The 12,378-nt window shown below is 47.6% G+C and overlaps 1 protein-coding gene across 10 annotated transcripts in view; it reads left to right on the top strand.

The window, feature by feature from the left end:
* The first annotated feature begins 564 nt into the window (after positions 1-564).
* The window catches only part of HERC3 (HECT and RLD domain containing E3 ubiquitin protein ligase 3), a 104,074-nt gene continuing 92,260 nt past the window's right edge, over positions 565-12,378 (top strand). For 9 of the 10 annotated variants that reach the window (XM_074993609.1, XM_074993607.1, XM_074993608.1 and 6 more), the window contains exon 1: positions 565-640. The gene's annotated coding sequence lies outside the window, so the exon portion shown is untranslated. The remainder of the gene's footprint in view (positions 641-12,378) is intronic. The other variant, XM_074993606.1, reaches the window with a different exon arrangement.

The following is a 12,378-nucleotide window of genomic DNA, read 5'->3' as shown; positions in this document are numbered from 1 at the left end:
ATGTGGCCCATCAGCAGCAGCAAACGTGAGAAACCAGGTCAGCTCAGGCAGGGAGAATGTGGCCCATTATCAGTAGCTAAAGTGGACGTTAGCTACTGTTAATAGGCCGCACCCTCCCTGAGTGAAAATCGGGGTGCAGCGAGTACGCAGTTCCCAGCCCGCGAGCGGCCCTTCTTCCCCTTCCCCCACAGGGCCCCGCTCATTCGGAGGGCCGGAACGCGACCAACGCTCGGGTGCGCCGCGCACTCGGTACAGGAGCGCGCAGCTGCAGCTCAGTCACCGCGCAGATGCGGAAGGAGATGAGACGGTGGCCGCCGTACTGCCGGGCTTCGCCCCCACCCAACCACACGCGGCCGCCCCGCAGCTCGAGCGACTGACGTAACCACACCAGCGCCGCTGGGTTAACTACAGGGATGTGCGGATCCCACCCGCCTCCCACTCCCACCCAATCGGCATTAGCTCCGCCCTCCCAGGCACCGGGGGGCGGGGTTGGCGGGAGGGTTCGGGGGCTGCCATTGGGTGTCTCGCGGTGTCAATCCGTGACGGTCGGCGATCTGCTTCCTGCTCCGGCCAGGGGGAGGCTGCTTGTTATTGTTGCGAGCGGCGGCCAGAGTGAGGCTCGGCTGAGGCGCCGCAGGAGGTGAGTAGCGTTGCAGCGGGTGGGTCGGGCCGCTTGGGGAGGTGCCCCCCACGTCAGCGCCTCTCTCCTCGGGGGGGGGGGGTCTCCTGTGGGCACAGAGCCTGGCCGGGACACGGGGCGCTCACTCAGCGAGACAGGCCGGCGCTCGTGGCTCTCCCGCCCGCCTTTCGCCCTCTGTGTGCGGGGCCGCCTGACACCCGTGTCAGCTGCGGCTGGGCTGTGCGAGCCTGGGTCAGCCCCGTCCGTGCCTCTGGCAGCGAGCGGCGGCCCTGACGGGCGTAGCCCCTACAAGCGGCTGCTTCTCCTAGTCCCTGTCGCTTCCCGGGGTCAGCCGCCTCGGCGGCTGGGCTTTTCCGCGGAGATGGGTGCTGCGCGTGGGAGGAGCTTGTCTGAGTGGCCCGGTGGTTAACCCCGTAGCTGATAGAGCGAAGTAGCTTTAAAAAAAAACACCTATTTGCATTAGGGAAGCGGCTTACTCTGCTGCTGGGTTTTGCAAGATCCAAGCAATCTACTCGACATCCGATTTAGCTGGGCTCATGGGGCATTTCTGCCTTGTATTTGATAGCTTCAGTAATGTCTGTATTCAGAGGGGTGCTAGGTAGCATTTCAGTTACATTTTTTATCGTTTTATTTATTTTGACGTCTTATTCTCTTCCCATCTGGCTCTCTTTAGGGGGCAAACACTATTTTTTTTTTCTTTTTGACCTGACATTTTTCAGAGATGCTGATTCAGTTAGGGCATGCTGTTTATATGGTAAACCCTCCAGTTACATGGGGTTGCATTCCTGCAACCCCCTGTAACTCAAATTTTCATGCAAGTTGGGGCATGTGGGGGGAGATGGGAACCGGGCTGCAGGAGCCAGGAAACTGACCAGCCCACCAAGGCTGAACCAAGCAGCAGTTAAAGCAAGCTATGTGCAACTTGAAGCCATGTATTTTGAGGGTTTATTGTATACATTTTTGTGCGTGTGCATGTGAGTGTGCGTGCATGCACGCACATGGAAGCATCATCTAGGAACTCCCCTGTGGCTCTGAGGGCAAGGACATAAAAGATAAATTGGGTCATGTAGGGTTACCGTATTTGAACTTTCAAAAAAAGAGGACATGCCTGAGAAGAAGTGAATCAGTATCTACCAAGTCTAGTGTGTACGCTGCCCTAGCACATTTACTGTAGTACATTAATACAACTGTAATCTAGTAGATACTGATACCCGCCCTCTCAGGGTTGTCCTCTTTTTTTCGAAGTTCAGATATGGTAACCCTAGTTTATGTCAACAGTGAGTGGGTCTCTGGGGTGACTTGGGCATCCTTTAGGAATTGCGTACATTATGAAAAAGTTAATGTACTAGTCTTCCTGTATGTTGATAGAGAAAGGGCTTTAATAATTTTTTTTGTAGCCGGTTACAAAATTCTTGAACTACAAATGGGTGTCATGGTTTGTCTGTCTGCAAAGAGCTATAGTTCTGTGCACGTAAGTTGCACATGTTTGCATGCATGCAAAGCTATTAAAATATAATAAGAAAAAAATTAATGCATGTAAAATATTTAACAGGTTAATGCTCTGTGCTGTACAGTACAATTAAAGGTATACTAGGAAACTCCACAGGTGAATTAAGGGTACCCTGATACTGCAAGATACTGTATGTATAACTTTAGTCATGTGAGTAACTCTACTGACTTCATTGCGGCTACTCACCTGATTAATGCTATGTGGCTACAGTTACTTTAGCGAGTTTTGCCTACAAAACCAGTGGAACATCTACATACAAGATGTGTTTTGTCAACAGTTTGTCAATAAACCTCAGCACTTTTGCCGGCAGTGTTCTGCCTCTGAGCCATGAGGCATAACGCTGTTATTGACAGCTTTTGTCGGCCAGAAAGCTCTGTGGGTGCTCTGGGGCACTTTCTGTCACCAGATAGGGCATCTGGAACAATGGGCAGCTGTCTGCTGTGCTTCTGGGTGGCTATTTTGTTGAGAGAGCAGCCAGGCAGTCTGGCTACTCTGTCGACAGAGTGGAGTGCTCTTCCAGTTGGCTTTTGTGTGTGGCCGTACTGTGCCAACAGAAGTTTTGTCAGGAAATCTCTTCTGACAGTGACTTCTGTGGACAGAGCACTGTAGTGCTAACAGCCTGTGTGTTCTGGCAAGATTAAGTCCTAATTCCATGTCCACTTGCATATGATTTATTTTTAAGAGAAATTGGCTTTTATCCATCCTCCACAAGGTAAAGCAGACATTCTAGAAAAATGGAATTTCTGTTTCTTCAGTATCAGCTTTCTCCTTCAGTTTTTAGCCCTATAAGTAGGTAGCTATTTGCTTCTAGGGTGGAAGTGTAGATTTTAACAGAGACCCTTTTCTCAATAGGACTGCAAAATAGGGATTAGGAGGTGGTTTTTTTTGTTTTTTTTTTTTAATGTCCCACATGGATACTTTGCTTGAGTGAAAGTGTTGTGTATTCTGTCACGTGTGGACTATTGTTGCAAGCCTTGTACTTTTTTGTTGCACGTTATGTTTTAGTTGAAATGTCAAGTTGTAGCAGAATGAGGAGAGCTAAGGCAAGATTACTCCCACTAGGATAAAAAAAATATTGGATTGGAGGCTTAGTGAATGGACTGTGCAGTAAATTCTGTAATTACTGGGGCAGTATTAGTAGAAGCACATTAGTTACCTCCTTGAAGTCCAGTGAACAACAATGAAGGAAAAGTTAATTTGTTCATATTCTGCCAATTGACAGACATGAGTGTTTCTGGGAGCGCTGTGCATTGAGTGGTGTTTGTAGTGAGTACATTACCATGTTTAACTAACTCTTCCAGAAGTGGTCTCGTTGTTATAGCAATAGGTAAGCTCCTGTAATCGCGTGAGGAGGCTGTTAGGTGCCATGTTGATAAAAAAGGAACCAGATGTGTTTGTTTTGGCTTTGTCTGTACCAGTGTTTCTTAATCTTTTTGAGACCATGGAACAACAAACAGAACTTTTATTTAAAAAATTGTCAGACCGAAAAAAAAAAAGGAGGGGGGAGAAACAGCAACATATACAGCAAAAACAAAATGAAGTGATTTAATCAGGTATCATAGCAATGAAGAAGTAACATTGTATCAGGTTTTAATAACACAATATATACCATCAGCAGATGATATCAAAAAAAGTGTCAGATGCTCATGGCACACCTTCAAGCTGGTCCCAGAACACCAGTTGCCTGCAGAATGTTGTTTAAGAAACTCTGGTCTATACAACTAAGGTTTGTCAGCACTAGTTCTGCCTCTTTAATAAAAAGTGCCATGGAAAGTTTACAGTAGCTCCTTGTGCAGGCAGAGTGCATTCACACTAACAGTCTTACGTCAACACACAGATCAGTGCACTGTTGTAGCTGCCCCACTGTGCAGCTGGCTTCAGGGTGCTTTGGGAAGGGCTTGGAATGCTTCCGGGGCAGATATAGTGTGACACAATGATCAAAGGGGTAGCCAATTTAGTCTGTATCTTCAAAAACAACAAGTAGTCCTGTGATACCTTATAGACAAACAGATATTTTGGAGCCTAAGCTTTTGTGGGCAAAGACCTGCTTTGTCAGATGCACAAGTGGGGGGTTCCAGAGGAGGGTTTAAATGTATGTATTTATGAAAAGGAGGGAGTACCACCCAAGAGGCAGGCCAGAATTGACAAGGTCTGTTCAGTGATGGACGATGTGGCCCATTTTCAGCAGTTAAGGGGGAGTCAGGTTCTCAAGTTCATCTTTCAAGGGTCATCTTTTTTTGAACTAAAGTGTGTGGGGTTGGGGCGGTGGGGGGAGAAAAAGGAGATTGGTGAGACTAAGGCAAGGAAAGACAGCAGGCTGACCAACCTTGAGGCAAAGGGAGGGGAATATATTCCTCATGTCAGCCCCCTCACACTGCTTGAAACAGTAGTCTCTTCCAGAGCAACCTGCCCTGCCCACCTACCTATAGTTTGGAGGTTCCCTCCAAGGTCTCCCACAGCCTCCTTAGCTGCTGGAAGTGGCATCATCAAGAGCACTGCCAGCTCCGCCAGTCAAAGCAGCACAGCAATCCCTCTGCTCCATTCCCCTTCCCCTCCATGACAGCAGCCTGCCAGCTGCTATCTTCTTAGCACAGGGAAGAACAGGAGCAGTTCAAATACTTGCTCTTTGTACCCCGAAGGGTGCAGCATAGCTGTCAGTTCCAGGAGCTTTGAAGGGCACATGGGGGTGAGGTGCATGCCTGCAAGGCAGCAGAGATCAGAACACTGAACAGAGCTGGGGCGTGACTTGTTTGTTTTGTTGCTAGAACTGGCTTTCACTGGCATCCCACAATAGTGTCTATGCTCTGGGGTGACTGGTGAGGGAGAGGCTGGGGAAGGGGGAGAACCACTTGCCATGTGACACCCCCGTCTGCTAGTCTAGGAAAGGACCAGGACAGTCCCCATCCACCCTATGCTTCACCTCTTCCCAGCTCTGCTCTGCCATTGCTTCACCCCTACCCTACATCTTCCCCTGCCAACCAGCACATGAGTGACACAGGGAGCTTGCAGGTCTGGCAAAACTAGGGCTGGGAGCAGCAGTCCAACAACCCTGTACTCACCAGCAGTGGCAGGAGAAGTGCAGGGGAACTAGTGGGCTTGGGGGTCTGGTGCCAGGAGCAGTGGTCCGCTTACCCCCGACACCCACTGGCAGCTGTGGGAGAGGTGGAGCAAGGCAGCCTCATCTTGCTCTGCTCCGCTGGTTGACTTGCAGAATGCAGTGAGTATGGCAGAAATCCTGTGCCTTCACCCCCGAGCAATGTGCAAGGAGAGCCACCGGTGAGTGCGGGGCAGTAGGTGATACCTGCTGCTGGTACCACAGCCCAGTCCCACTGCTAGTCCCCTCGGATGTCCAGGGACTCTGGCCCTGTAGGCTGCCGGCCCCCTCATGCCCTCCCACAGTGCCCCTGTGTACACTGAGACTGATTCAATAATAAGGGGAATGGAAAAGCCTCTCAGAAGCCAACGTTTTGTCACCAAAACTGGCCATTTTTCCCAACAAAAGTTGAATCACAGTGTGTACAATATCACTGTTTTGTTGCTAAAAGTCAGGCAGTGCGAACACTAGTTGTCAGCACTTTTGCCAAAAAATATTTCCAGCCCTGAGGAGCGAGGTTTGTGTTGCTCAGTTGCCACTGTAGACAAAGCCTTGGATCAGTGGTTCTCACACGTTTTGGCCCATGGCCTACCCCACTGAATGCAAACCTTTCTGCAGCGCACCATCCATGAGGACAAAATGCCTTTGTTTATCTCCAAATACCGTAAATACTAAAAGGCATATTATGTTACTGGAGCTATAACATAAGAGGATATTTATAGTGGGAAAGAAAGGAAATATTGTTGATTGAAATCAAAATAATTAAACAGTTAAATGCTTAACTTTATCATGTTAGTTTACTAACCTTCATTTTAAATGTTAATTTGTCTAAAACCAAGGGTCTCAAAATAGTCTGTGGCTGAGGTGGGGAACTCTTTTGGGCCAAGGACCATTGATTTACAGACAGATCAATCAGAGGCCACATACGTGAGAAGCCAGCCCACTTCCCTCCCCCAGATAAATCCCCAACATGCAGATGTAGCCTCAGACGGAGGTACCCCTGGCCCTCCGGCACCACTGCAGGTGGGGGAGAGGTGGGTGGGTGGATAGGGGAGGTATGGAAGAGCAAGCTTCAGGGCCAGATTAACTCTTTTGGTGTCCTGGGTTTAGTAGATTTTTGTGAGCCCCCAAAGGCTCTGGGGTGAGGCCAGAATTGAAGGGTTCAGTGTTTGAGGCTGCCAGGGAGTGGGATAGGGAAGGTGGTGAGAGTGGGGGGTCTGGCTGGGAGGGAGGGTGCAGGAGTGGGCTAAGGGTGGTGTGTGTGAAAAAAGTAGGAGTAAGCTGGGGATGAAGTGTCTGGCCAGGATGGAGGGTGTTGGAGACATCTGAGGCTGGAGGTCTGGAAGTTAGGAAGGTGTAGCAGTGGGCTTGGGCTGGAGGTCTGACTGGGGAAAGGTGCAAGAGCAAGCAAATGGTGTCTGGCCAGGATGAAGGATACAGGAGCAAGCTGGAGTAGGGCAGATGCATGATTAAGGGTGGGTGCAGAGTCTAGCCAGGAGGGAGAGTGCAGTGCAATATTTAACTGTTTGCGCTGAACAGTTCAGCCTTGTATTCAGGTTGTGATACTTTGAGTGCCTTTCCCAGATCTGATGAGTTTTGTGTAGCTCAAAAGCTTTTGTCTCTTATTAACAGAAGTTGGTCCGGTTAGAAGAGGCTACCTCCCACCTTGTGTTCTGCTTAGTTAGATTATGTCTATACTGCTCTTTTGTCCATAAAATTGACAGAGCCTTTTTCACAGGAGGTGCTTTCCTGCTGGCAAAGATGGTGATGCTTGTTGAGAATGATTTCATTTTGCTGACAGGACAGCTCTCTCCTTCCAGCAAAGAATGACAGTATAGGAGACCTTGCAGTAGTACTGCTGTATGTAAGAACATAAGGGCCATGCCGGGTCTGGCCAAAGAGCCATCTAGCACAGTATTCTCTCTTCCTACAGTGACTATGCCAGCTGTCGCAGTGGGAATGAACAGAACAGATAACCATCAGGTGATCCATTCCCTGCTTCTTGCAAACAGAGACTTGGGACATCATACCTACCTATCCCGGCCGATCGCCATTGATGGACCTGTTTTATCTAGCTATTTTAGAACTAGAGCTTGCTGAGTTCTTTTTTAAATCTTGCTACAGTTGAAGCCTTCACAACATCCTTTAGCATGGAGTTCCACAGGTTGACTGTGCATTGTGTGGAAAAATACTTCCTTTTGTTTTAAAGCTGCTGCCTGTTAGTTCTTCTGTTATCCTTATTTACTTTCTCCATATTAGCCATGATTTTATATGTTTTTATCCTATTCCACCTTATTCATCTCTTTTCCAGGCTGAAAAGTCTCTGTTCTGTTAATCTCTCCTCGTATGGCAGCCATTTCATACTCCAGTAATATTTTTGCTTTTCGCTTTTTTTTGTTTAAGGTGGGTGTGGCTCCAACTGGATGCAGTATTCGAGGGCATAACATGGATTTACATTTAAGCAATGTCTTCTGTGTAAGACAGCAATATCTGTCTTCTCTATCCCCTAATGATTCCCAACAATCTGGGCCAGGGCAGAGAGTTGAGGTGCACAAGGCTGAGTGCTCTGTCTAAATGTACAGGCTCCGGTGGGGTTCAGCATTCAGAAGCGGGCTCAGGGCTGAGACAGAGGGTTTGGATGCAGGCTTTTGGCTGGGCTGAGGAAGAAAGGTCTTGGGTGGAGGCTGCCCTTGGGAGAGAGGATTTCCACTCCCACATCCAGCTCTTTCTCACCACTGCAGTTCATGGCAGATGAGAGGCACTTCTCCATTGCTCCATCAGCTTTAGATGACATGATCAAGGGAGTGGGCTCCTGTTCTGCAGCTAAGGGATATCTGGGCTAGGTTGGGTGAGGGACCAGGGAAGAAGAACCTGGACCGTGGTTGCAGGATCTCTGGGGCAGCTCTGTGCTGGGACCAGTGGGCTGAGGCATGCATCTCTTCAACTGTTTGCAACAGCACTGAGCCCCTGTGCAGGGTTTAATAGGAAGCCATGCAGCTTAGTGGAACTTAGGTACAGACCTCTGGGGAACACCAATATTTACCCCCTCTGTTCTGAAAGCCTATAATTTATTTCTATCCTTTGTTTCTTACCTTTTAACCAGTTACCAATCCATGAGAGGACCTATCCTCTTACTCTGTCACAGTTTACCTTTGAGGGACCTTGTCAAAGGTTTTCTGAAAATCTTCAGTGCAGGTTGAACTGCTGTAGTCCAGTACTCTGTTGTCTGACAGCATCCATAATCCAGTCCAATTTTAGTTAGGTGAACATCTCTTTATCATGGCTGTGACCAAGTTTCCTGTGGTCCCATAAAGTCTGTTTACAGCCACCAGCCCTGGCTCTCTGTTACTTAGCTACAGTTTACCCCTAAATGTTTTCTAAGAGTCTGGTAAGCAGTGGAAGTGTTGGTTAATGCTGCTAGGCAATATTGACCTCGCATGGTGTGGTAAATTCTCTCATTTGGCACTGATCAGATCTCGAGGGTGCAGGACTAGAGAAGTTCAGCCTGTATACTCTAGCCACTGAATCCTTCTTTTCCATGTGGTGGTTGACCCCCTCAAAGAATTCTAGTTGATTGGAGCGGCATAATTTCCTTTTACAAAAACCAAGTTGATTCCTCAGCAAATTGCGTTCATCTATGTGTCTGACAATTCTGTTCTTTATCATAGTTTCAAACAATTTAAGTATTGAAGTCAAGCTTACTGGCCTGTAATTGCTGGAATCACCTCTGGAGCGCTTTTTAAAAACTGGTGTCACATTAGCTACTCTTTTCGTACAGAAACTGATTTAAAGTATAGGTTACAAAGTACAGTTAGTACCTCTGTAGTTTTCATGTTTAGAATTCCTTCAGAGCTCTTGGATGAGTACCACCTGGCCTTGGTGGCTTATTACTTTTGTTTAGTGTATCAGTTTATTCCAAGGCCGCCTCTAATGACTCCTTAGTCTTGGACAGTTTCTCATACTTGTCACCTAAAAAGAGTTGCTTGTTTTGGGGCTCTCTCTCACATCCTCAGCCGTGTTTTTATGCGAAAACTTTATCGTCCTTGGTTAGCATCTCTTTCATCCACTAGATCCACTGATAGTTTGGCAGGCTTCCTGCTTCTGATGTACTTAAAAGGTATTTGTTGTCATTTTTTGAGTCTTTGGCTCTCTGTTCCGAATTACATTTTTACATCTCATTTGCTAGAGTTTCTCTCTCTTTTTTTTTCCCCCACTGAGATTTAACTTCCACTTTTTAAAGGATGCCTTTTTGTATTGCTGCTTCTTACACTTTGTTGTTTAGTCACAGTGGAATTTTTTTTTGTTGTCTTACTGTGCATTTTAATTTCGGGTATGCCTTTAAGTTGAACCTCTATTATGGTGTCTTTAAAAATTCCAGTGCAGCTTGCAGCAATTTCCTTTTGACATAGTTGTGCTGTTGGAAGGTGCATAGTTGAGGTGTAGCCTTAGAATGAGTTTAATTTATACTGATAATCTAGTAAACTGATTGCATTTGATTTAGATGAGGAATCAATGTGTCCTTCAGTTTTGGGCAGAGGATAGATAACAGCCTCCTGGCTCACCCATCTGAGAAGACCCTCCAAAATATTTCATGCAGTGAGGGGTTTTCCTGTCTGCTATTGTGGTGCGCACTCCCCATCAAAGACTTAATTTTTGGAAGGTTGATGTTTGCAGATGTCGTCTCTTTGGTTACCATAGGAGAATCTCTGCAAACAATCTGATCTGCTGCAATTCAGCCATTCTCATCTGTAGATGTTAATGCAAACCCCAGATTGAAGTGGTCTTATTCAGATTTACATGTCAGGTTTTACTGAAAATCAGTGAAACACACAGTACATGTGACATGTTTGGGACTTGCCAAAGATCTTTCAGATCCTTGGTTGGAAGGAACTAGTGACTTTACTGGAGTCACCAATGGTATGGTAGTGTGGAAAAAGCAAATGTCATAATAGGGTGTAGTACAACAAACAGCCAGTGTGAGTTCACCAGCCCACTATTCATTCTTCCCACAGCCACCAGTGCCAGGTACTTCAGAGGGAATGAACAGAATGGGATGGATCACTTAATAATATCCCTCTTGTCCAATCTGGCAGTCAGAGGCTTGTTAACAGGCATGTTGAATCTAAGACATGGTAGGCAACTGACCTCTGCTTGGCACTGGTGAGGCCTCAGTTGGGGTATTACGCTCCTCCTCCCCTTTCCCCAGTATGCTCAGCCCCTCGCCACAACAGCTGAGCCTGGGCTGCTGATACCTCTCAGCCAAGCTCACTCATGTTGGCTTTGTCCAACTCCCTGCCCAGCTGCCAGGGGGAGCAGTGGAATGTGCCAGGGGAGCAAAGGACAGAGCCATTCTACCTCCCCACCAATTTGAGGGAGGGAGGCATTTGATCCCAGGCACTCCCAAATGTTGTCACTGCAGCCTGAGACAATTTATGGGGCTTCACTTTCACAGCATGGCACTTTGGAATAGTCAGATGCCACTTTCCAGAGACTTTTCAGGTTGAGTGCCCATAATGACTAGATGCTTTTGGAAACTTAGGCTTTTGTGATACGTGTGTATATTCCTTTCATCTACCACCTGTCCTGCAAAATTTCCTCATGGTGGCCAGCAGGATAAAGGCTTCTCTTCACTATAGTCAAGCTGACTTAATTTAGGTCAGTGTTCATAAGCTGCTTTAATTACGTTTTGTGCATGTCCATGCAGTGCTTCTTGTATTGACAAAACACGTTCGCAGTCATTGTTCTTGCATTGACAGAGAAGGCATTGAATCGTGGATAGCTAGCCTTCTGTGCACCTCAGCACCCTGTCACCCTTTGCCTGTGGGAGCTCTGGGAACAGATTGTGGTACATCATGAAGGCGTTTGCCATCCCATGATGCAGTGATTTCCATTCCATAATGCCATGGGCTTCCACCTTTGTTTTGCACCATTTTTCAACAGTATTTGTAAACTGTGCACCCGCCATCTCTGTCTGACAGCATGGATCCTGACTTGCTGACCATTGTGGTGATGAGCGTTATGAACACAACACGACTGGTCCTACATTATTTCATGAGCTGCGAAACAGAGAATGAATCGGTGGTACCTGCCCTGCTGGCTGCCATGGAAACAAACAATTCAAGATTGCTTCTGGCATTCACGGAACAGCTCAACGCAGTGGACCGTCGGTACTGGGCTCGGGAAACAAGTACTGAGTGGTGGGATCGCATTGTGATGCATGTATGGGATGATGAGCAATGGTTGCAGAACTTTCGGATGCGCAAATCCACCTTCCTGGAACTGTGTGCGGAACTTGCCCCATCACTGCGGCGCAAGGACACCAGAATGAGAGCTGCCCTCACTGTGGAAAAGCGAGTGGCAATTGCTGTATGGAAGCTGGCAACTCCAGACTGCTACCGGTCAGTGGCAAAACAGTTTGGAGTTGGAAAGTCCACTGTGGGGACTGTGGTCATGCAAGTGTGCAGGGCCATTAATCGCATTCTGCTACGAAGGACTGTGACTCTTGGCAATGTGCAGGAAATAATTGACGGCTTTGAGGCAATGGGATTCCCTAATTGTGGTGGGGCAATAGATGTAACTCATATCCCAATTTTGGCCCCAGACCATCTTGCAAGGGAGTACATCAACCAAAATGGCTACTTTTCCATGGTCTTGCAGGCACTGGTGGATCATCGGGGCCATTTCACTGACATCAATGCAGGGTGGTCAGGAAAGGTGCATGATGCACGCATCTTTCGGAACACTGGACTGTACAGGAAGCTGCAAGCAGGGACTTTCTTTCCAGACCAGAAGATCCCAGTGGGGGATGTTGAAATGCCAGTAGTGATCCTGGGAGATCCTGCCTATCCCTTGCTCCCTTGGCTCATGAAGCCTTACACTGGTAACCTAGATAGCAGCAAGGAGCGTTTCAACAACAGGCTCAATAGGTGCCGAATGACTGTTGAACATGCATTTGGCCGATTAAAAGGCCGTTGGCGCTGCCTTTTTGGACGGTTAGATCTTGATGAGGAAAATATTCCCATGGTCATTGCATCTTGCTGTGTTCTGCATAATATTTGTGAAGTGAATGGAGAAAAGTTTCCCCAGGGATGGAGTACAGAGGTTGATCGGCTGGCTGCTGATTTTGAGCAGCCA

Source organism: Carettochelys insculpta, chromosome 4, assembly GCF_033958435.1.
Source record: "Carettochelys insculpta isolate YL-2023 chromosome 4, ASM3395843v1, whole genome shotgun sequence".
Taxonomy (NCBI): domain Eukaryota; kingdom Metazoa; phylum Chordata; order Testudines; family Carettochelyidae; genus Carettochelys; species Carettochelys insculpta.
Note: the sequence above shows the minus strand (reverse complement) of the source record. Positions and strands in the feature narration are given on the sequence as shown.